The sequence below is a fragment of the Diadema setosum genome, chromosome 4 (genome assembly GCF_964275005.1).
Source record: "Diadema setosum chromosome 4, eeDiaSeto1, whole genome shotgun sequence".
Taxonomy (NCBI): domain Eukaryota; kingdom Metazoa; phylum Echinodermata; class Echinoidea; order Diadematoida; family Diadematidae; genus Diadema; species Diadema setosum.
The window spans coordinates 40,981,232-41,007,766 of record NC_092688.1 but is presented as its reverse complement, the minus strand read 5'-3'; the positions used below and the strand labels follow the sequence as shown (position 1 = coordinate 41,007,766).

At 39.1% G+C, this 26,535-nt stretch overlaps 1 protein-coding gene across 2 annotated transcripts in view; it reads left to right on the top strand.

The window, feature by feature from the left end:
* The first annotated feature begins 5,016 nt into the window (after positions 1 to 5,016).
* Positions 5,017 to 26,535, top strand: part of LOC140227251 (uncharacterized) — an 82,775-nt gene continuing 61,256 nt past the window's right edge. For both annotated transcript variants that reach the window (XR_011901031.1, XM_072307674.1), the window contains exon 1: positions 5,017 to 5,257. The gene's annotated coding sequence lies outside the window, so the exon portion shown is untranslated. The remainder of the gene's footprint in view (positions 5,258 to 26,535) is intronic.

The window sequence follows — 26,535 nt, the reverse complement described above, 5'->3', positions numbered from 1 at the left end:
GATCCCTTTACTTTCCCAACCCTCCCCTCACTCACTCCCCAATTAAAAATCCAGTCACAAAAAAAAAATCAACCACCCGTCCCCATCATAATTATTACCTCACAAAATAAATATTGTGAAATACTGTTGAACTCATATTACTCTTACTTATCAGACTAACTTATATTTGGACTGCCGGGATTTCCCCTTTAAATGTTCGAACGGTCACCCTCGTATGATAAGTCTTCCCATATAATACGGATTATGATTATACAACTGCGACAATAGAAGCTCGTTTTTTAAATTTATACATTGCGTAATGAGTGAAACTCTACCACGTATTGCAGATTGCCAAAATAAAAGCTAAATTTGAGTAAGATATCAGACAAAACACCAATGTGATAGCTTCAATAAGATCGGAAAAGTTGAGGAAGTAACGGACCTCGTCTGTTAAAGGGGCTCAATAATGGTATAATATATTATACCATTATATAATATATTATACCATTACTGTATACAGTTTCTGATTATAAGGGACTTCGGGTTTCCATTTTTTTATAGTAATATTTTGAGATAACGAGGAACCTCTTATGAAGTATGAAAGAGCACTATTTTAATTTTCTGAAAAGGAATTCAAAGTTTATTTGATGAAAATTGGTTTTGAAATGGCTGAGATGTTCAAAAGGAAGTGATCTCATAATAAAAGATGTATTGAACCCAACACCTTTCACTAGGATCGCTTTGCTTAACTTTGTTTTGGATATCTCAACGATTTCGTCGATAACCCGTTTTTCATCACACTTTGAACTCCTTTTCAATATGCTCTTTAACATTTCATATAAAGTGGTTTTTAAGTATCTCGCAAAAAAAAAAAATAGCAGCTGAATCCTCATCTAAACATATGGTTATACTATCCCTTTAAATATACTTTTTATTTTCTAACAATTGCAGGGAGAATCACATTTAGGCTCCCTTTTACGGAAAAGTGTGGTAAGCAGGAAGGTGTAAGACCACCTCCCTGATAAAACTGACCCGGAGGGTATGGACCCAGCAACATCCCTATACACACAAGATGTCTTCCCCTGCCCACATGGTGACAACATTTTTTGACGTTTTTTCGGGCGGTGCGTGATGGCAAAGACAAAGCGGTCGTTAAAAACAAAGCAAACCAAAACACAAACACGGTATATGTGGATGCACAGAATACCTCAATTCTTATATAGGATATAGGACACATCCAGTGAAGTTTGAGGGAAATCGAATAATAACTTCAAATGAACTCCTTCTGTCCTTGGGTGGTCCGAGAGGACGAGAAAACGAGATTCGCTATCTCGTCTTCTTGACTTATTCAGTCCGAAAAGAAAAACAGGTGAGACAAAATATAATTAAGATCTCATCTTCTCAACTTCTTGGGCCAGAAATGTAACGGAAGCTTATAAGTCCCCCCCCCCCCCTCCAGCCGATTATGATGCGATGAGGAGTAGACGAGACGAAAAGACGAGCAAACTGAGTTAAGAAGACATAACAAGAAGACGAGGTAAGAAGACCATAGTTAAGACGAGATGCTGGATCTCGTCAAGTCGACTTGATGAGGATGAGGAAATAAGAAGACAAGATCTTTAGATCTTATCAGGTCAACTTCTTCCGGACGAAAAGACGAGAACTCAAAATCTATCCTGGATCTCGTTAAGTCGATTTCGTCATGATGAGAAAGCAAAAAGATAGGATCCTGAATCTCGTCAGTTTGAAATCTGGTTTTCTCGACTTCTCATTTCCCGAAATGGAATGCAGAAGATGGGAAGGCAGGTTGTGAGATTTCGTCTTCACGACTTCTTGTGCCCGAAAAAGGCGCGATGAGAGAAATCGGCTATACGAAAATCTGTTTTCTCGAACCCGAGAAGTTGAGAAGCTTGCTTTAATTGCCTTCTCCAAAAAGACGATATCTCAAGTTATACCTATAGATTTTTCTTGGTATAGAGAAGTTCTGATCTCGCCTTGTCGCCCCCATCTTGGACCCGAAAAGGCTGAGAAGTCAAGTAATATCTCGTCTTCTCGATCACATTTATTAAAAGCTTGCGTATTACATAGAACTTCTTTGCCTTGCACTGTGCAGACCGAAAACAGTCGATGACAACGCCTATATACGCGTGTCTTTTTTGTGGAGCTTTGTGAATGTATAATAAAGAATAATATATCATAAATGAGGGTATTCAACTTATTATTATAGCATGCACACAAAGAGATGTTGCAACAATCATAAAACAAATAACGTGTGGCACATAATATTATTGAAACAAAGTTCATTAAGTGAAGGGGTACAGTAGAGTGAATGCCCAAACAACAAACTGGACATAAGAAGAGGGGAGAAAAAAAAAAAAAAGCAAAGGATTTAGAGGGCGCCCTATAATGTTTAATGTACTGAGTAGTCGATTCTAAAGCTCCGTGCGTAACATTGACCACATTTTTTCTCCCCGAAAGAACGGGTTGTTACACAGTAACCACAACGAACCTTTGAATACTTTTTGTTATTTCATTGCAGATGTCACCATCATTATTCCATCCACGATAGACATAACAAATGTTTGTTTTTATTTTGTTTTATTTTCAAAGGAATTTTCAACATGACTGGCCTGCATATACCGTCCAGTTTCCTTAATCACTTCGAGAACAGGATAATTACAGAAGTACGCTTTAATGGGGAACAAAGATATACCTTGAGATTCTCTTATGTTAATGAATTATTACATGTTCCACGTATCAAGTATTTGCTTCAGGAAAAAAAAAAAACTTCGTGTATTTTTAGGTATATTCTTAGATTTCACACACGAAGGTGCACTCTTTATAGTTAGAATTGCGGTTGGCAAGAAATCCTTATTTAGTTTTTTTTTTTTCTTTCTTCATGTTGAGATAGGTCATACATTTTTTTAAAATCAAAATTATCAAAAAGCGCATCGTGCAATATAAACACAATTTAGAAAATAATGAAGTGTTACAAGAGAGACAGCAATGGGGCTCATGTAAATGCTAATTACTTTGTCATTTATAACGTTAAATAATCTTTGCTATTAATATACTCGAGATCTTATATGTTTTGTTTTTCTTCATAAAAGCTATATACATTTTGGAAACTGTAATGGTTGTTTAACCATGCAACCGTCAGGTTTAGTCAGTCAAACATTGATTTCATTTCCAATCACATTATACCTCCGGAAGTGACGCCTGGCGTCGACCGACAGAATAAAACCTATACGACAAAAATCAGTAGACGATTATTTTAATAATCCATATTAGGTGCTATTTAAAGAATACTTTACTGGCGTTGAACATAAATACAGAGAAAGAAATCACTATAAATTATAAATAGTCTTTTCTATTAGGTTTGCTTTTCCATTTATTCTTTATTTTTTGTCTATCTATGTAATAGCTCTTATGGTACATTTAGTGTCTTTGGCCATCCTCAGCCACCTAAAACAATATCTTACTCTTCGAATTATCCTCTTCAATCACAGAGCATTATTTTTCGATGTGACTATTTTACAAAATGCAGAGAATGAAGCAAGATTCATTCACATCTTATATAGCATGGGCCAACACTCTCCCGCCAATACGCAATGGAAAGAAAAAAAAAAAACGCAAAAAAAAAAAACAAGACAGAAAAACTAAAAAATCCCGAGATCCAAATTACACAAAATCCAGGAATATTGTATCGTGCCCGCTAAATTGCACCATGGACCTAGGTCCATGATCGCACCAAACGCTTGCGTCACTGCACGTTCATGGGGTGGAAAATACGTTGTCACTAATGAACAGTCACTACTCCTGCGTGCTATACCCGAGGCATCTGTCATTTCCTCCAAACCAGCCCATAGTTTGGCGTTGTAGTTTTATGTACTGCTTTATTATATTCCTTGAATCACTGGATGAATGAGGTGGTAATCGATGCTTTGGCGTGACATCACTAGTCGCCTCATCGAAGAAGTTTATTGACCTGCCCTCAGTTTTCACTGACATTTTTTTTTTTTCACAATTAAATAAAGAATGGAGGGCCCAGCCGTTTGCTTCGTTTTGATTTTTCTTATAAGCTATAATGGTGATTTCATGTCAGTCACTCCAGGCACACGTGAATTCGATGAATAATTGTAAAAAGTTGAACATCAGCAACACTCCCCATTGTGTAAATTATATTTGCTGACTCCTTAGCATTGGTACGAAAAGAAAGAATTTACTACAAGGCGTTTTTAATAACTACTTCCAAGTGTGAACATCTGTCAACTTGCAGTTTTGTTGGGAAAATTGAAAATAGTTAGGTCTTACACTGAAATAGATGTACGGCTGAAATAGAATTAAATCAATCAATTCAAATACATCGATGAATAATACTATTTCATGAAATCACCGTATAACTTTTGGTATCGATGAAGTACATCAAAGTGATTTATTGCGATTGATCAACCTCTAAAATCTATTTCGTATATATACTGTTAGTATAAGTCCATAGATTAAAGTATAATCTTTCTTGAACTTTAACTTAGTATCCACGTACTGATTTCTAGGACGACAAATCTCTCAGCGATCATTTTGATCTTCATGCATACCGATTGGTGTCAAGAGTTTTGCTGATTACACCTGTAGGAGAAAATACACTTTATCTTTGATTGGTGTCTTCAGCCACTGATCTCATCAGTGTGGTACATGGTGTCCACGCCTCCCCAGCTCCCAGTGGTTGTTCGCACGGCCGGGTGATGCCTTTGCATAAAGCGTGTACATGTATCCCTCAAAACATGTAACGCACGTACGAACTTTAGCCCGGCCCGCGCCGCGCGTCCGTGAGTGAGTACAAACTGCAGCTAGACAGGCGATTCGCCCAGCCAGCCAGGCCCAGATCATCAGGCGGCGACGGACCGACCGTACCGACCACCGACGCGACGCGGCGATTGTTATTGTGATGTGATCGTGAGTGAGTGCACGTACGAAACAAGGCCGTACGAGAGGTCTATCTCCAGCATCACAACACTGCACTGTTAGTGTAGTGTACATTTCATAAGTTTAGATATTTCTAGTTCTGCTGCCAGATACCTAACATGTTCAACTTGGTTGGTTTGAAACGAAACAGTAACGGTTAGAGCAGCGAACCAAGGAGCCAGTCAGATAGACTTTATAGGCCCTACTAAGTTGGCGAAAATCGGTGAGCCGAAACGAGACCTTGTCCTCGAAGATCAGAGGTCCAGCCGACGACCGACTCTCTCTCTCTGTGTTATTGCTGTGTGGTTCAGTATCGGTACGTTTGTTACAATCCTTTACATAGGCAACCGTTTGATCATGAGCTCAACTGCATCTGATTCAGTCACAATATACACTTGATCCAGTTAATTGTTCATTCGTTATAGGTCTAGATCATGTTGCAGCCATTCTAGTGTACTGTTTCACACATTGGATTTGTAACTCGTTAGGCCTAAAATAGCCTAAGGTTAATTTAATTTACACGTCACAGCAGTGTAGTAATCGGTACACTCTCAGCTACACTAATGTAGCCCCAGGGCCCTTTACCTGCCTAAAGTGGCCCTGGACCCCAGCCGCGAGGAACTTTGCACTTCGCGCACGTCAAGTTGCAGTCTCCCGTTTTCTATGGGTTTCAAGTGGAGAATCTCCTGGTCAGAAGGTGCTTGGGGTTGGAGTCTCTGCATTCTCTCTGCAGAAGTTACCCTGCAATGCATGTAGATCACGCTGTACTTTTAAAAGGTCAAGCTGTGCGTGGGTACACTCAAGCAGGGCACGCAAGGGAAGATTGCTGTACGTAGCAGATCCAGCCAGACGACAAGGATTAGGTCAAAGAGATAATAATTATATTGACATTGACATTGTAGCACCGATATATGCTATTTGTAAAATTGTAAAATTGTAAAAGTAAAGACTGTTGTGTGGTTGTACTCTTTCCTCTGCTGTATGACTACAGTACAATTACAAGACCTTTTGTATATTATCATAAATGATAACAGGAGTGCCAGCCAAGGATAAAAGTGGTTTTCAGATGATAACTTTATATAAATACAAATGTATCCCTTTCTACGAATCAGAGCTTCTGTATGGTACGACGTGTACATCCTTGAGATTTGACTTGACATACTACTAGGGTGTCTGAAGCATTTTTACAACATTTGAAATTCTCTGAAAAATGAATTGTGAACTATTTCATATGAAAGAGAATTACATCATTAAGACACATTTCAAATTTCATGGCGAAATGATGTTTCTATCTCGAGAAATTTAACTTTCAAATCACAGCAATATTACCTCCTTTTTTTGTTGCATTCGTGTGTGGATCTCAAGCAATCGGATAATGAGCGTACAGCGGTTAGAAAATACGCGTAACAAGCGCAGAAGCCACTCCTCCACAATGTCGACTCGTCACACGGCATGTGGTGATTGTGTATACGTGCTCGCTACCCTTACATACCACACACGGCGTAGTTGTTTACTTTGCAGACCCACGCACGCAACCCCATCACTGCGATGAAGCTAGCGCGAAAGCATGCATGTGCGCTGCAGAGCGAGGATGCCATATTAAATGCGCCAGCCGACTGTGCCCATGCCTTTACCATGGCGCGCGCAGTGTTGCCTCTCCGGCAGCTACATTGTAGCCTCGCCACCGCGCGCCAGTATCAGTACATTTATGTAGGCAGCTAGCTTGCATGCACAGCAAATGCACAGGAAGCAAGCTAGTATTCGCCCAGCAGCCACTCGCGCGGAAGTGATGCCAAATTACCACCATCCATAAAAGCATTATTTTATCACAAAAGAGCCTACAGGCTAAAGCAATCTTTTGAAAATATCCATGATTAGAAGTTCAGTAACAAATATCGGTATTCGTAACTAATAGGTCTACTTGATCGTACTCACAGTTTCCTGTTCAATCGTGTCTTCCATGCGTACGCCTTAGGAAGGAATTGACTGATCATTTACAGCTGTGGCTCTATACGTACAACTTGTTTGTTTGCGTGGTTAACTCGTGATAACTGCCACATCGGCTGTCTGAGAAAAGCGAGAGTCAATGTTATCAATAGTGTTTTGTTTGTGACTGTGGTTGTTTGTATGTACATTGTATAAAGCTAGTCTATACGAAGGCACATGGCATTTAGCATTATTCCGAAATTGTAAATTGTGGAATTGGTGTGTATCAAACATCGTGCGTTGATTGCTGTCGACCGGGGTAGCGCAGTTTGCAACACAAGCGGCCCGGTTGACGTTACTGACAGGGCTTGCCCTGGCGGCCTAACTGTTAGAGCTGCCATGCATGCCTGCAGCTGCTGCGATGCCCTAGCTGGGTGTGCAGCGAGCGGCAGACGCGGCGGGCCGTATGTATAAGTACGGTACACACACACACACACACATCCAACATAATACACACAGCATGCACACACGCAATCCAGCTTCGCGGCGTGAACGCCATGTGGCTGCGTTGCGTGTTGATATGCATGAGCCCCAATACGCGAAAGTTATCATGGATCCTTGCATATGAAGCCACGCCTTGAACGTTCGCTGCAGCCGAAAAATTATTGCAAGGGGTACTTTCAAGGCAAAATCCACAGTCGAAGACGTGGAGCTAGCGAAAAACTAACCACACCATTGGATTCAGCATATATCCTAAACTACTCACATGCTACACGCTGGTGCAAGTACCGAAGCAGACGCTGAGATATGGGGATAAACATGTTTATTACACCAATTTATTGAAGGATTCATGTACCAGCGCTCTAATACAATGTGGAGACAAACTTCTTCTTTCATATGATACCAAATTTGTGAGGATATGATGTCGGTATTGACTGTGGAAAATGCAATAAAGGCAAAATCTGGCTCAAAATCGCTTGCGAAAATCGGCGCACCTCGCGTTTTGCACAGCGTCCTATGGGAGTTGCGTGTTGTGAGATAGGGCGCAAAATGGTCCGAAGGTAGGAAGGGCGCGATCCGACACCCTAATACTACATATACAAATTAATGGTCAGATTTGAGTTCTGTTGATGACAAATCTGTTTCCCATTTCCCATTTCTATTAAAAGTCATTGTGGTGTCAGATGAGTCATTTGAGCTCATTTATTTTGACCTCTATTTTATCCCCCCCCCCATGATACATGAAGTGTATACACTCCTAAAATAGTCACCTTGCATCAGTATTGAGGGAACTTCCCACATTCTTTGTTTTCACAACCAAGAATCACTTTGTTGTGGTATAGCATATGGAAGATATTGTCAAAGAATTGATGCTTACCTTTATTTTTACCTATTATTACCTTTCTAATATCATAAATTTTGACATTAGAAACTTGATGACATACATTGTATGAGCAGAATGGCTTATAACTACAATGTTTGTATCTAGGTCAATGACATCACATAATCTCTATACATACATGTACACTGTAGATTCTATGCCAACTGCCATTTTTCTACAAAGCTACATTACATGTTACACACTATGTATTCCGCTTAAGATTCTTCCTACAATTTCTTGATAAACAGTTTCCCTTCAAAAGCATACTGTAAAAGTGGATATTTTCACGCGAGTAATTTTTCGCGCTCAGCCGGGTAAGATGGTTTCGCTTGTTTTAAATTCCGTGGAATTAGGACATTAACTACTGGAACATATGGCATGCAAAAATATTCGTGCGCTTTTATTTTCGCGCAAGCGTCTGGTTGTGCGAAATGCGTGGAAATTTCCACATTGTGAAAATTTCCACTTTTACAGTACAGTTACCTGGGGGGTGTTTCAGCGCTGACAATTTCAGTAAAATCCTTGGCTTTGATTGGCTGAGAAGCTCTGGTCACTGACTGTTACTATGGTAATTGTCAGTGACTGACAACTTGTCAGCACTGACAACTTTCGTGAAACGTTGCCCTGATGGTAATTGGTATACAATGTACACTCTGTTGTACACGTACAGTTTTGTAGAACAGTATAGTTTCTATGACGTACACTAACTATTTTATCTGAAAGTGACCAATCAGTGTTGAAAGCAGCAGTGTACCAGAAAATAAATCAATAAATGTATGAGTACCGGTACTGAAAGAACTTAATATAAATGAATGATTTATTCATAAAATGAAGATTTAAAAAAACATGACCGTGTAACTTTTATTTCAAGTTACATACAGGTACATGTACAACTGTATCAGTCACTGTGGTTATGGGGCAGTATATATTGTATCTTTTTTAAACATGAGACCCATAATTGTACAATGAAATCCTGTACAAAATGTCACAGACAAGCGCTATTCTTGTCCGTAGTAAAGAGTTTTGTAATCAATATCTACCCCAAGATACCGCGTGATCTGTTGGTGTCATCATGCACAGCACGGCACGAGAATACACGTGTACAGTATCCCGTTCATACAATGTGTACCGAATGCATCTGCTGTCTACTTCAACATGTGGTTAGCAATGGTATTATTACACGTATTACTGGTTAAATTCATACAAGATTTCAAATACCAGGTACTAACAATATGATTGGCAATGCCCCAAAGCTTTTTTAGCTCACCTGAGCCAAAGGCTCAAGTGAGCTATTGTGATCGCCCTTCATCCGGCGTCCGTTGTCCGTCGTGCGTAAACTTTTTACATTTTCATCTTCTTCTTGAAATCCCCAAGACCGTTTTTCATCAAACTTGGCAGGTAGGATCTCTAGGTGGTTAGGAACTCAATTTGTTAAAATGGGCACCATGCCCCACCCAGGGGGCCCCAGGGGGGCCCAACCCCCCCCCCCACCCAAAAAAAAAAATTAAGGAATCTGTAAAAATCTTCTTCTCTAGAACCAGAAGTGATAGAGCTAAGTTAATACTATGAGTTAGTACATTGATGACTGTAGTTTCAAGTTTGTTGATGGCAGAATCAGGGGTGCCCCCCTTGCAGGGGTCGCGCTTAACTTTTTTTTTAACTAGCCACACGGACCAGTTAGATTCAATTTTGGCTAGTCCGCAAAATTTTTGACTGGCCAACAGAAATTTTTGACTAGTCCGTCTTGTTTTTTAATCGCATGACTAATGTCAATTTGGGGAGGGCCCCAAGTACATTTCAGTTATTATATCATATATCATATTCATTATCATTACTTCATTATCATCATACATCATCACTATGTTTTGTAACAGTTTCGTGACAGGTTAAATTGTCTTCCGGGTCAGGGGCAAGACATACAGCCTACAGGCCTTCTCGGAAATGTTGATGTTTATTTACGAATGCACACACGCCGTAATCACACCAACACGACATTCACAAGAAGTGAAGAACATGTCGATTATTCATTCTTTTTTTATCTCCAAACAAACGTTTCAGTAGTGACAAATACAGGCCTAATTAATGGTCGATTTGTTTTAAGCTAAGCATCTTTTTGAGGCACCATTATAAACCAGGGTGCTACACAACTTTTTTTAATCACTTGCCCGATCGGGCAAGCAGATTTGCAAATTAGTGTAAAACACTTGCCCGAACAGAAAAAAAAAAAATCAGAAAATATAAATAATTGAAAAAAAAAATCACTAGTATGTCAAGGTTTTAAAGGGAAAAAAAAAGAGAGTGAAGTTGATAAACAGCTGAGGTTGAGAAAAAGAGAGAAATAGCATATTTAAGGCCAATTATCAGGGTTTCATTTTTGAGGACTATTACCACGCTCCTTTACGCCTTGTCAGGAGCACTAAAATAGGTGTAGCTCTCCTTATTTTTTTTTTCACATAATATTGGTACTTCAATATTTAAAATGCTTCTGGTAATTGGTTATTCCATCTCCCCTCTACCTGACTCCTTTCACTATGTACTTGTACTCATTTCACTCTGATCTTTCCACACCTTGGCCTCGATCTCATTGGAAAAGAAAACCAAGAAAACACAACGAGAAAACACACACACACACACACACATATTGCAACACACAACAAAAACCTCTTCCCTACACCTTCCTGATTTCCGTGTTTCTGTCAGGTGAAAGAATAAAACAACAGTACTACATGTATGTTGATTGAAACTCGACACCCATTCATGCCAGCCAGGCCAGGCTGCCATGTAACTTCAAAGCACATTCCGACAGCTGGCTGGCAAAACCACATGGCAAAATTTGCGCGCGCGTGTAGATTGCTGGATTGGGTGGAGCTAGGGGCCTGGGAACAGGCAAGGGTGATTTGATAGTCTGTGAGTTATCAAAAGCAGACCTTTTGAACAATTGAAACGTCATGATACTATCTTGTCTTCCTGTTGGACTGAAAGAAAAACATCAAAAAGACGGGTTGAGTATCATAAATTTTTACATAGTCATGCAAAAAGATTACTACACTCATGTCATGACAAGAAATTAATCAATATTCCAAGACAAAAATAAAGCAGCCTCGGGTACCTGACGGTGACATCGAGACGCCATGCATTTACCATGCACGTTTGGGAGCAACATGTTGGGGTTGGCAGGGGGAGGGGGTGATCCTGGAGTGTGTGAAAACTTCCCGACACCCAGGGACGGGAGGTTAGATTCTCTTCCCGCTGTCTAACCGGGTAGTGAATTTGTCTCGGCATACGAGAACTTTCATATATTTCTGTGATTTAGTTTTTAATCAAGTGATTAATCAATCCCTTTCTACAGTTCAGTAAACATTTAAAATACTCGATCAAGCACACTATTATAATTTATAGTGTAATCGACTGTTCGATATTTCTACTATGGGTCACAAGAAAGGCTATAGAACCATTGTTACTTATAAAACCATGATCTTTGCGATGATTCCTTGAACTCAACTCACGAGCTAGTTCTTCGATCGATATTTCCAGGCTATATTTACACCCTGTTTATAAATTCCAGTGCGCACATTCTTTCGTCTGGCACCTAGCTGGGGTCTGGCACCTGGTTTTGTGGAAATTTCCACAAGGGGAGAGGGGGTGGGGTGTCAAGTTTCTCGTAAGACCAGAGACTGCATACACAATCTCTTCGCTTGTATTTACTGTGGTGTTTTTCCCTTTTGCTGTTAATGAACATTTAGATTTAACTTTACGAAGGTTGCTATCTAGCAAGTGGTTCTTGTTGTGAGGTGTATGTATTTTTTTTTTTTCATCATTCATGGGCCGGAGGGGAAAGAAGAAGTATGCTCAGCAAGCTGTCTTTTACACCAGCATCAGTAATTATCGTCACCATCACTCAGATCATTCGGCCCTTGTCCTATAACATTCAGAAACATGACCAACATGATCACTCGAGATAAACTGCACCTACGCAAACAACAACATCCCGACAACACAAACTCTACAAAAGCTCACACACAGCTGGGATCAAACTTCCTTCGAAATACTGCAGCAAAGCGGAGAAATCGCCGTTACGACAATGCATGTACAGTGCCAGACACTTAAATTAATCACTTTTAAATACTAGCTTCGAAATATAAAGGGAACGAACAGAGTGACATTAAACGAAAGAAATTGTACCAAACTAGTGATACTCACGATAATATTAGAAACCACGGAAGAGAATAAGCCCTAGCGGAAGTTTGCAGCACCGAATTCGAACGCCAAGCGAAATACACTTGTACAATGGAAACTCGGTATGACGAGCTCCTTGGGACCGAGACAATTTGTTCTTTGTAATCCTAATGTTTATATCAGTAGTCAATAAACAATACAAAACAAAGGAAATGAATTCAATGGGACCAGAGAAATCAGTTTGTTATCAGATCTCCGAAGGCGAATGAAGGTCTAGTCACTGTATATTACAACTATATATCGAGTTTCCACGGTACACGGGAAACAAAGTTCGAACACTTTTCACCTGCACATCGTCAAAGTATGAACACATGAACAGAAACTCACCTCTTAATTGCAGAAAAATGATGCAATAACATCGTTAAGATCACACAGACAACACTCTAAAAAGTCAGTTCGTACTTGGGAGGTAGGGGAATAAGCGGATGAAGAAGCAAAGAAGAGAGAGAGAGAAAAGAAACAGACATTGGACAAAATGCATGTAGCAGCATGTGCATGTGGCTGGCCAGACACACAATACAACTACCGGTATTCGGTATACATGCAGATAACACGGTGATTGATGTAAACACCAGGGTCCATGGGCGTCCGCTAGTTTGCAGGCACAAACCCTTTTAGGTTGTGGAAAAAGTCTGCATGCGCCAAGACTACAACACGCACCACTGGCACTGCAGCCTCTCCAGGGAGAAGCTACAACACGGCCTATATATATATGAGACCGTGCCAGGGTGGTGCATGTAGTAGTCTTGACGCAGACTCCTTTTCAGGATGCACAAATGGACAGGATGCACAAACGGACTAGCTCCGTTCGCCCGCTGCACACCTACATACGCAGCGATTTGCGTTCAGCGCTTGTCACAGCCAGTATGCTGGTAACGACACTGGAGCAATATTTGGCTGGCCGCACGGACTAGTAACTTCCGAATTTGATGATTTTTAGCTAGTCCGACGTGATTTTGGGTGGCCAATGGCCAGCGGACCATCGCCAATTTCGAACCCTGCCTTGGGACCCAGGGGAGGGGGGTGTGGAGGGGTCCTTTAATGGGGCCTAAATTGTACATTTTCATCTTCTTCTTGAGAACCTCATGACCCATTTTCACCAAACTTGGCAGGTAGCATCCCTAGGGGGTTAGGATCTCAATTTGTTAAAATGGGCATCATGCCCCACCCAGGGCCCCCAGGGGGGCCCAAACCCCCCAAAATGAAGGAATCTTTAAAAATCTTCTCTAGAATCAGAAGTTATAGAGCTAAGATAATACTATGAGTGAGTACATTAATGACTGTAGTTTCAAGTTTGTTCATAGCAGATCCAGGGGTGACCCTCTTGGGGGCAGGGGGGGGGGGGGGGATTGGGAAGGTCCAAATGGGGGCCTGAATTGTACATTTTCATCTTCTTCCTGAAAACCTCATGATGGAATTTCGTCAAACTTGGTAGGTAGCATCCCTAGGGGGTCAGGATCTCAATTTATCAAAATGGGCACCATGCCCCACCCAGAGGGCCCCAGGGGGCCCCAATCCCCCCAAATTAAGGAATCTTAAAAAATTTGGGCCCTTATTGTACATTTTCATCTTCTACTTGAGAATGCCTGGTCAAATTTTATTAGAGCTGTGAATAATTTAGATTAGTGACTGCATGAAAGGTGAACTTGCGATACTCAGGTGAGCGGTAGACCCGCGGGTCTCTTGTTTTTTTCCAGGTTTCTACTACAGTAAAAATGAAGGTTTTTTTGGCAATTGATTTTTAGTGCTCTGTCGAATGAGAAGAATTTTGAGCACGTGTTACAGGTACAATTAATGTCTGCCAAATTTGTACAGCTTAATGTATGTTGGTACTATTGGTAGCGCCATACTTTTTTGTGCCTCCGCCACGAAGTGGTGCCGGAGGCATTATGTTTTCGGGTTGGTCGTCCGTCCGTCCATACGTCCGTACGTACGTCCGTCTGTCCGCTTTCGTTTACGTGATAACTTGAGTAATATTTACTGGAATTTTACCAAACTTGGTCCAAGTATGAAGTATGATGGGGCAATTATTTGATTAGATTTTGGGTGAAATCGGCTAAAGGTCAAAGGTCAAGGTCAAATCATGAAATTGTATCCGTTTACGCGATAACTCAAGACTGGGTGGAGCAAATTTCACCAAACTTTGTTGGAGGATGATGTATGATGGGACAATTACTTGATTAGTTTTTCAGTGAAATCGGACAGAGGTCAAAGGTCAAAGATCAAGGTCAAATCCTAAAATTTATCTGTTTACGTGATAACTCAAAAGGGCAATTCCACGGTAACGGAAGGACATTCAGACAGAATTTTCACAGTTTAAAAGAGTACTCTAAGAAAAGTTTGATGGATACAGCATTTCAAAGTATAGAGATGTATTACCAGAGCCAAAGACAATAATTTCCACCAAAATTTTTGTTATACCTGTTAAAGAGTAATGAAATATGCATATTAATGAGGTCGGTAACGGAAGGACATCAAAATGGACATGGGTTTTCAGGCAAATTAGTTTTTATCAAAACTCTGTGAAGTTTATGGAGCAATTTTAATTTATTGGTATACAGTTTAATTGCCATAGTTTTAGCTGTAATGGAATATATTTGACTTTCAAATATGTTTACTTTTTTTTTAATTAGACCACATAATGTCCATGTGTGTTTTGTAACGGAAGGACGGTAACAGAAGGACATGCAGATTGTCCGTGTAAAGTGTATGGGGAAGATGGGTTATGGTTAGTTTTTATTAAACCTCTCTAAGGTTAATAATTTTTTCATATGTGGCTGGTATACAGTTTGATCCAAATAGTTTTAGCTTTACTTTCATGTATTTAACTTTGAAACATGTCAACTGGTTTTTTAATTACAACACATTGTTTTCATTAATGTGTGGTAACGGAAGGACAAAGAGCTTTGTGTGCATACAGTGAAGGATGTTATTTCCAACTTTAATGTTCATCCTTGTAGTCCAATGTGATATTTTTTCTTTCTTTTGCTTAATCCCCCAAATAGCCAAATCTTATGGACTCATTTCACAGTGTGTGTGTGTGTGTGTGTGTGTTGGGGGGGGGGGGGAGGGGGGTTCTTGGGGGCTTATCCTCAGGCCCTCCCCCCCCCCCCCCAATCTCTAACACTGTTTACATAAATAAATCATGATTAAAATCTGCACACATCACCCTGGAGAGTAATCTACACGAGACCATAGTTAGATTGTTCAAAATATGAATTGATTATGCAGATTTATTCAATAAATTACATTTTAGTCCGTAGAATACTAATGTGAAGCAATTTACGGACATTTTTTGGTGTGGATCTTCATTTTGAGGTATTAAACAAATGTAGTGATAAACAATTGCAAAATCAATCTCAATTCTTTCATTTTTTACTGTTTCTTGAATTTCTTTTGTATTTCTTTGTTTTTTTTTCCTTTTGTTGTTTGTTTTTTTTCCCAAAGAAAATTGTCACAGACCACTTTTTAACCATAGTTAGGCAAAAGTCAAGTAATCAAAGTGATCAAAAGAAAAAAATTATCAGATGTTTATGAGTTTTATGAAAGAGCACTATTTCCCATAGGGTTTGTACACACAAAATTACAAAATTGAGCCAATTTTGGGTCGACCTGCATTCAGGAAAGAGGTGTGGCTTCATTTGTTATTTGAATTTAGTCAAGGGTACTTAGAGTAGGTTCTGACACATTTGTGTTCTCATCTTAGGGACATTAAATAGCTAAAAACAGACTCTAAGTCCTTCCATTACCACAACTTTGTCCTTCCGTTACCAGCTTCGGTAACGGAAGGACATTTTTAATTTATTTATAATTATTCAAAGAGGAGGGGTTTCGTGGATGGATGGGTGCCAAGTTATAGGCCTACCTAAACTTGCTTTGCACTGAAAATTTTATGGTTTTTATATTACTATTTTTGATAAAATATTAAAAAGACCTCTTTTTGTGGTAACGGAAGGACAAAATACAAGGTCATCTTTAGGAAGTCACTGAAGTGTAACAAATCATGGAAACCATAAAAATATTAAATGAACTGTTTCTTTCATATTTACTAAGTTCTAAATATAACAATTCATAACATTTATTTCTCAAATATTGAATACAGGCCATGCTACATTTGTATTATAATTTATGCATTTTTGAAAATTAATAAGATTAGTTAAACAATTGAAAAATTGACCCCGAATATGTTATAAAACTAAACATTTTTACTCAAATCCATAAAATTCAAACTTTAAGCTTTCATTTGATACCAAAATTGCGTGGGAAATATGAATTTGAAATTTTAGATGTCATGTCCACTTTGGCGTGGAATTGCCCAAAACTGGATGAAGCAGCTTTCACCAAACTTGGTCCAAGGATGATGTATGATGGGACAATTAGTTGAGTAGATTTTAGTGACATTGGCAAGAGGTCAAAGGTCTAAAGGTCAAGGTCAAATGCTACAAATGTTGCAATTTCCCCCATATCTATGCAATGCAAGTTTCTTGAAACTTGGTGTGGACATGTACTACTGCGTAAAGATTCTCCAGAGAGAGTTTCATGTCACAAGGTCAAAGGTCAAAAGGTCAAAGGTTAGGTGAAAATATTGCAATATTACTTTTCTCGCAAATGGTTCAATGTATCTTCGTGGAACTTGTTACATATGCATGTACTGTCTGGCAGGGATTATCTAGGGAATTTAGGGGTCATGGGTCAATATTCTGGGGTCAAAGGTCAAGGTCAACTCCTCAAAATTTTACTATTTCCCTCATATACTAGTATATGCAATGCTTGCATTATTAGTTTCAAAACTTAATACATGCATTACCTAATGGAGATTCTGCGGGAAATTTCCAGCCAGAAGGTCAAAGGTCAAAGGTTAAGGGTTAAAGAAAAGGTCAAAGATTTCATTGCCCCCCCCCCCAAAAAAAAACAAACTATTTTGTACCGTCATCACACTCTTTCTTCGTACCTTGGAAATTACTCAATGCATAAACTTCCCCAAAATTCCCCAAATATGTGTACCTGCACTCTTTAATAGAAAATTATAGCAAACCCAGTTCAAAACATTTCTGACAAACCTGTCATTTCAATATTTTGCCAGTTATGTGAAACTATCATGGATCACACATTGTGAAGACATTGTACTATACGCCTATTGGGAGAATCATGCATTATGGCGGAGGCATCAGTCGCCATAGCGACATTTCTAGTTTTTTTATTTTTTTAATCCTGCAAAAGCAACTTTTTTTAGGACTGCAACAGTAGAGTGCACTTTCATTCTATGAAATTTTGTCACTCTGAGTGAAGTGACGATAATCAATGGGTATAACGCTATTTCTTCTGCGCCAAAGTGAAATGTTGTCGCATGGTTAACAATGCCTTACATGTGTACAAACCATAGACGTGGTTCCAGTGCATCACAGCAATGTTTCAAAAGGTCAAGTACTTGTGAGTAACACTTTCACTTGTCTGTCACATCTTGATTGGGAACATGTGCAATAACCATGCCACAATCTGCAGAATAATTACAAAAACAGTAGACAAACTTTGATAAGGGTATAGATAACAATACAAATTATGTGTGCGTTTGTGCATATTTTTTTATTGTTCTCCAGGAATGTACAGTAGTGTTCACTGATAGCTTGTTACTGAACATGTCACGTGTGAAATAAAATCAGAGTGATATTGTTGCCTTTCAAGATTGTGGAGTGGTGTCAGAATATTCTAGTGCTATCCTAAACTCTGTCCTAAACGAAAGTGCACTCTCAAATAATATGCTTAAAATGTACTTCGGGTTAAAAGAGTAATTATGTACAACAAATAGAGGAATGAGATGTACACATGTACATTATATTATTATAGGGCAAGTCCAAGATATCGCGCACCTTACGTATGGGACATTCAGAGATTTCAAACCTCTGAAAAGTAATGAAGGAGCACTTGGATTTTATTGTTTATCATCAGGAGGACTGGTATCCCTGAGAAGAATATTGTGTTTAAGTTTGATGTCATTTGACCTTGGGTTAATGGTTTTATTAAGAAAAATATGCCAACTTACGTATGGGACCAGAGAAAAACTGGATTTTTCAAAATAAAGTTTGAACTGAAAATTCTCTGAAAGTACCTTACTGATCAAGTTCTGTTTGGAAGTGAAGAAAGGTACAATACTGAAGTATCTTCCAGCAAAGTTTCACTGCAAAAGAATAAAGCATATTTTCATGAAGTTGGTTTAATTAACGAAAGTACACCTTACGTATGGGACATGGCTCAACTTACGTATGGGACATTTGTCTTTAGTGCACAAATGCATTCATGGGAATGACTTTAAATTTCCCCATAGTGTCATATTCAGTTCCACAAATCATGCTACAACATGTAACAAAGGAAATAGACTTCTAAGTGGGTACTTTCCTGGTTCAGGTACCTAGCAAAAGCTAAAATAAAACAAATAAAAGTAATTACCAATTTACAATTAAATGTCTTAGTTTGGATTCCGTCATGCATTAACACTGTCCTCATGATGTCTGCACATACAGATATAGTGTACTGACACTCTATTTCTAGCCCATTTGTAATTACTCTAGTCAATATTTTTTCATCAAATGAAAAAAAAAATGAGCGAATTCTAGCTTGTGACCTTGATATAGCATACATGTACATGTACAATAACTAATTTGTAGTCTTGATAATTTCAACTTTAGAATCAAATGTCATGTACAGTGTAATTTGCAAATACAGTTTGAAGTGGGTACTTTCAGTAGCTCTAGGCTTACCTTGCAAGTTGTCTGAGTTTTTATAAAGCTTTTATAATTGTTTGAAATGCAGCACAAAACACAACAACAACAAGAGTACTTCATTTTGCTCTGTAATCATCATGTTTTGCCATGTGAATTTTAGCTGAACTGCAAAATCAATCAAATTTTAATGAAAGTTTTAGATTTCAAGGAGATAGAAGAATGTATGTACCAATGCTGTTTTTTTTTTTTTTCAAATTGCTTGGCTTCGTGTCTATGAAACCAAAGACGACAAAATTTGTGTTACTTTGTACATACATACATGCTTGTGTAGCGATACAGGAAAGATTATCATTTGCACATTCAAATCTAGATTTGAAACACTTAAGTTACTCACTGATCTGCAAATTACAATTTTGAATAAATTCTAATAACCTCATTTGATCATACACTACCAGATTGCAATGTATGTTGATAATTGTGTAGATGTGGGGTACAAAGTAAGTATGAGTTGATGAAGGTGTCTCAGAGCACATCTGTCTCTTCAAACACAAAATAGAAAAGAATATTGAATTCCCTATTTGTTTGTGTAATTTGTGTTTTTAGCACTCCAACCACAGAACCAGTATTGATATTGTGGTTTATAGCAAATGTAAACTATAGTCTTCATTTTACAGGATTTTCAGAAATCATGTTCATGACCTTGATGTTAAAGTCATGACATATTCTGAGGGTGAGCAGTTGAAATATTAACAATCATATCAAAATAAAAAGTATTCTCATAGGGTTTTTCCTTTGCTATCAACTCTAGTAATGACAAAGTTACCTGCTCACACCTTAAGTGATTTTTCTTTTCAGTAAGACCTATAATGTTGTCATTGATGAGCGCCATAAGCACAATTGTTTTGATTTCGCTTTTGAGGCTGTACAACCTGTGGTACATGCTGAACAGTGTACTGCACCTAAAATGACATTCAGAGAATCCCATTCTTGGACAAAGTCATTTTGTAGAGAGGTAAAGTTGAAAATGATAACTGAATTAAGAAAATGTCCAATATCAAAATGTTAACGGGGAATGTTAATTTAAGACCAGCTGCACAGCCTGTAATGAAAATAAGAAAATACAAGTATAAATGAATATTCTTTATTTTCCTTTCTTAATCATAGAATGACTCAATAATGCTGTTCTTACACTCTCCCTGAGGTCAACTGAGTAGGAGAGGCAGATATATAGACATTTCCTTCAGAGTAGGTGCAAAGATAACCATTAACCAAACAAATGTAAGGACATATAGCATTCATGTCAAAAGGCGGTTTTCCCATTCACTTTGCATGTAATGTCCCATACGTAAGGCATTTGTCCCATACGTAAGCAAACTTTAATTAGTTATAAGATGAAGGACTAATTAAATTTCCTCATTTAGTTTTGCTAATCTGGAGTTGACATGAATAAATTAGAACTTCCTAAAGTATGATTGGTCAATGTTACAAATCTTCAGAAAAAACTTAAAAAAACATACTCAAATCCTTACGTATGGGACACTATGTTCTGGGAAAGTGCATAATTTGCATAATTAATGTGCTGACCTTGTCTTACCAATTGCAGATTATACTAACTCATACAGGGGTCATGTCCATAAAGGAACTAGGTCAAGGACAAATTCAACTGATTTTAGATGAATATTTATAATTTGTCCCATACGTAAGGTTTGTTTTTGATTTATGCAAATCAAGGCCATATTTCTTGCATAAATTTGCATAATTCAATATTTTCTTGCTGGAAATATATGATTTAACTCTTTGGCTACAACATGATATCAATAACTTTTTGATAAAATCAAGATGAATTTTGAGCATCTGAGGGGACATTATCTTGGACTTGCCCTATAGCAAAACAGAGTACATGTAGCTTTTGAAATTTGCGTGTTCTCTGTAATCTAACATGTATCACATGTATGGTTGGGTGACCCGCACCTCGTCATAGTTAACATGTTTCAATCACACTACGTCACTGAAATTCTATGAAATCCCATTCACATATCAAAAGGAAAAATGCTGAAGATTCAAATGGAATCACAAGTTCAACGATCGATACCGGAAATTTGCAGCTATCATCGTCAAATGTGAACGATGCGGAATTTATGTGCACTATTAAGGAAGGGGCCCGCACCTCGCCACCCCGCTCTCTTGAAATAGACAAAGCACGTAAAAGATGTGTGTGGGTGACCGTGCTGATACTGATAACACACATTCCTTACATAAATGTAAGATTTTCAAGAAAAACTGTTTGGTTTTCACCTCGGTTTGCTTGGTTGTGGTAACCCTGCAAAGTTTGAAGCATACTGAACACAGTTCCGGCCGTTGATTTTTGTTCAGTGCGCTTGTAGCAATTTTACGCAGGGTGACGATATTCAGGCTCCTGACGAGGTGCGGGTACCTCACTATACACGTACAGTATGGAGATACAATGTAGCCTTTGCTGGAGACAGAGAGGCTAACTTTTACTTTTTTGCAGCATTTGTACTGTTTTTTTTTTCCCCCCGAAACACTGCAGGTTTCATTTTAAATACTATTTTTTCCCCCAAAATTTCATTATAATACATGTCTATTGTAGGAAAGGTGAAAATACGGATTTACCACCAAAAATACTTTTTGCGGCCACAAGAATACTGCAGTGGCACTTTAGGTTGGTATCCCTGTAGAGATGAATATATGGTAGATCAAACTACATCTATAAGTACTGTAGAAAAGCAATCTGAGAACGCAGACCTCCGCCAAGCAGCTACTTTCCACCGATGATCTTGCTCTTCCAAACAGATCAGTGATTTCCACCCACTGAAAAATCACCCGATTTCCCAATAATTATAAGCCTTTGTTACGTCATAAACCCTCAGCTGCGCGGCGCGCCTCGCCCTAGCAGAAACTTGAGCACGCACTTTAGTGCGCGTATGAAAACCTCAAAAATGTGCAGCTTGAACTCCAAAGTTCATTGACCCTGCCTGTCAAAATATTGAAAATCCTTCATAACATCCACAAAAATTTATGGATCACTACCAAAATTTAATCATCTGTTCTTTGTGTCATTCTCAACCTTTCCTGCAAGTTTCATTCCAATCCGTTCACAACTTTTTGAGTTATTTTGCACACAGACAAACAAATAAACCAACAGTAGTGAAAACATAACCTCCTCCCTTGGTGGAGGTAATAATACATTGCAACTGTTACAATGCTTCTTATGTTAGTGATACATACCATTACATGTATTTTTCAAATGCACACTCATTTCTGAACGTAAAAGGCATCATGTGTACAATGCACGTATACATGTGTACGTGCAGAGGAACTACAATATATGTAGTTGTGCATATGAGGCTTTGTTAACGGCACAGTCCTGTTTTGATGATCAATGGTTCAAAGATCAGGGACAGTTGGCTTTCACTTTGGGAATGTGTTTCTCCAGCAGTCATATCCAAACAGTGAGGTTTTGAGCAAACACGATATTTTGCACATTGCTGTAAATCAATGCTATTGTCCACCTACTTGTAAATTATGTACAAATGTACAATGTACTATGTGGCCATAAAACGTAGTGCTCTATGCTGGAAATCTGCTGCTCACTTTCTGTTAGTCTCACAATGGAGTGGTTTTACATGGTAGTACCAAGGAGGTTTTATATATGGAGTTCCAACTGGCTGTAATTATTCAAACATTTGTCAGATTTCTATTGATGTACAAAAGAATTCCACGGGTGCACTTGTGCCTTTGATAATCGATGTTCGACGCCGCCGTCTTTGCTGAGCAATCTGAAGATTTATTTTGAACGATATCATAATGTTGGCCATATTTTGCCTATTTATTCATTAAATGAAATGAAATTTCACTTAATGATAAAGCATGTAAAACAAAAATCAATTCCGTCCAGAAATTTGCACAAAAGTGTATATCAGAGCTGTATCATGTGAAAGCTGGAAAGCATGGAAAGCTGGTTTTATCACTTTTTGGCTTAATTTCCCCAATTAAAAGTAATATGGAATAATCTTCAAGTATAATTCTTTATTGATAGATATATCAGATTAGTGCCCACATACGTATGCCCAGTCGAGTAATTTTCAGCTTTATTTCAGCATTTTTTGCTCAATTTCTGTTCGTGCATCCTCGTGTCTGTACTACCTACCTTTTATTAAGAAGGGGTAGCGAAAAGTAATTACCATCACAAAGACAACTTCCTTTGAAAGGGGCCGGTGATTCAAATGCAGTGAGACACTAGTCAATTATCTTCCTATCTGTGAGGCAGCTCCAGTTTAGCACATACTTAAAATATTTCTTAGTGGCGGCATCAAACATGAGATCAAAGGGAATAAACTGTTGTTACTCCATGTATAAAACCTTCTTGGTAGTACCGGTAGTTATAGACAAACCTTCATTATACATGTGGATTGAGTGAATGCAGCAATGTCAGTAGAACACAAGTGAAAATTTTAGGAAAATTGGGCAGTCTGTTGAAAAGTTTTGATTTTTTAAAGTTTCATTACTGCCATTACTGCTGGATGAAAAGAATTTGTGATGCCACATGTGTATAACGATATGAGGAAAATATAAAGAGAATTCCAACAAAATTCATTAAAAAAAAAAAAAAAATATTACACATTTCTTCACCTTGTTATTGATGGTTCCATGACATTTGCTCCTGCGACAATTGCTCCCATGAAATATCTGCATGCTATCAAACCAAACATAAATTCTACCCACAAACATTTGAGTAACCCTAACCCCAATCGTAATCCTCGCATCAAACTAAGCCTGAAATTCTATGTCCCGCATAATGTGTAATAACAGAGACTCCAACTCGCCTGCATTCGGCGGGAGATCTCCCGCCAAAAGCCCATTTTCGCAAAATCTCCCGTTCTCCCACTTGAGATGAAATTTCTCCTGCCCTGGCTCTGTGTCTCCTGCTTGTATGGTTAAATTGTAGATGCCAGTCAATTTCATATGCATGCATGAATAGCATTTGGTGATATCTCCAAATTCAAGCAAGATATGTTAGAGCATGACACTTTTGAGCAAGTTGTGTTGGAGGTATACATTAAAGTCATTAGGGACTTTTTGATTTGCACGTTGAGCCAGGCGTCACCCTGTTATGACGTAGTTTTTACGTACTGCGCATGCGCGAGTGTCGACCCTCGGCTCATCGCACAAATTTCGAACGCGTTAACCCCGGTTTATCACCGTCCACCCAAATCGGTTGCGCCGCGCTCAACCCACCCTTGCTATGACGTCACACTCCTCTCGGGTACCGTGCGAATGAGCACGATGACTCTCGGGAAATCCGTGCTCAGTTCACCTGTTTTCCTTTTTCTTTCGAGAGAATATTTATATTCTAATTACATGAAAGCTTATGATCTTGATACGTCACAGCAGCAGCGCTGATATACAAACTACAGCCTCTGGTACCTACTTTATTTGCCCGTTTTCACTGTTTCGCACTTTGCAACTGCCTAATGTAGTCCCACACATGCATTTACACGTAATGCTGTACGCAAACAGATTTTGGTGCTTTTGGCCTAGCTAGTGCAGCAGTGCATTTGCCTAGTAGTCTTACCATGCATCATGTTTTAAAATCCACATAATTCCTCCCAGGATACGCATCTAGTCAAAGACAAAATGAATATTACAAGTACAGAAACGAGTCACAAATTCCGCGTATATGCACGCAAGGCACAGGGCCTGGTTGCCTCCTTCACACGCCACAAGACGTGACGCCGGCGCCCGAAATCGAAATGTGTTTTAGCAGCGGGTCAACGTACAGACGTGACGCCTTGACGTACGGTTGCGCTCGGCGGCACGTCCTTCTCGTTCACCCAATCGAAAACTCCCTATTATTAATTTCCCATGCACTACAATGATGTCACAATATTTCCATGTTTCATAATTCAAAATGTAAAATGGAATGAAATATAATATGAGTGGAAATAGACTGCATGTATTCTCTTAGTCTTTGTTCCTTCTAGCAACAGTATTTTGATTGGTATAATTACACACTATATATCTTTTTGTAGTGGTCAACATTTATGTCTTATACATGTATTTCTCATTTCCTTGTATGATTTTCTTTTGTTGTTTTGTACTTTCACTATTTCAGTAAAGTTTTGTACTATATAAAACACAAAGACAATCATGTGCCAGTCTACATAAATGCATGTCTGGATTTAAGAGATCTAGAAAAGTGATGACCGGATAACTGAGGTCAGACTGTACTTATCCTTGGCAGTGAGTGTGCATAGATTTTTCTACAGTAGCTGCACTTTGAAACGTTTTATATGTACATTGTAGGCTACATTTTTTTTTTTTTTTTTTTGCGTACATTGTATACATGTACATACACACATTCGGGTGCCAATACTGTAGATCTGATTTCTCAAAGGCTGGCTAACTCAAGTCAAGAGGATATACTCATGATAATAATATTGTAACCACAAAATACTGTACATGTACATTGTATTATATCCTGTTTGTTTGCATAGAATATACTGTGAAACGAGGAATGTTCGCGTGCATTCTAATTTCACGAATTTCACGAGAGCCAAGATTCAAGAAATTAAAATGCACATGAAAGTTCTTGTCTTATACTATACACAATGAATGTTAGAGGCAACTCGCAAAAATATTGTGTTTTACAGTACAACAGAGACCCCGTTTACAGTGCGGGGCCGGGCTCGGCCGCGGCTCGGCCACGGCCGATTCCGGCCTCAATTGCGCGGCCGAGCCTCGCAATTTTGTCCGTTTACACTGCTGGGCTCGGCCGCGCTTTTGATTCAAACCTTTCAATATTTTGTCGTAGTGGCGCTCTGCTTGTAAACAAACGCAATTTGGTATTGTCTGGTTTTCAGACCCTTTGCCAAATGAATTCCGTGGCGACAAAGTCGCCGTTCGGGCAAAGGCCTTTGCCGAAGGAAAAAAAATCCTTTGCAGGACAAAACCACCTTAAACTATACTAGTTTTCGACGTTGAGGGGGTTAATATCCTGAATAGCGAAAGATACAGGCAGAGGGTTTGGAAGCCAGACTAAAATTGGCCGCACAATTGGCCGCGCATTTGGCCCAGTTTGCGTTTACACCAAGAAGAGGCCGGGCTCGGCCGCGGCCGAGACCACCTCCAGAGCGAGGCCAAATGCGAGGCCAATTTTGGCCTCGCATTTGGCCTTTTGCGCGTTTACACTGAAGCGGGGCTGGGCTCGGCCGCGGCTCGGCCGCGGCCGAGCCTCGCACTGTAAACGGGGTCAGACTTGTACAATGTATTCCCCATTCTGCCTGTTATTGTGCGCCATGAATCCTGTGT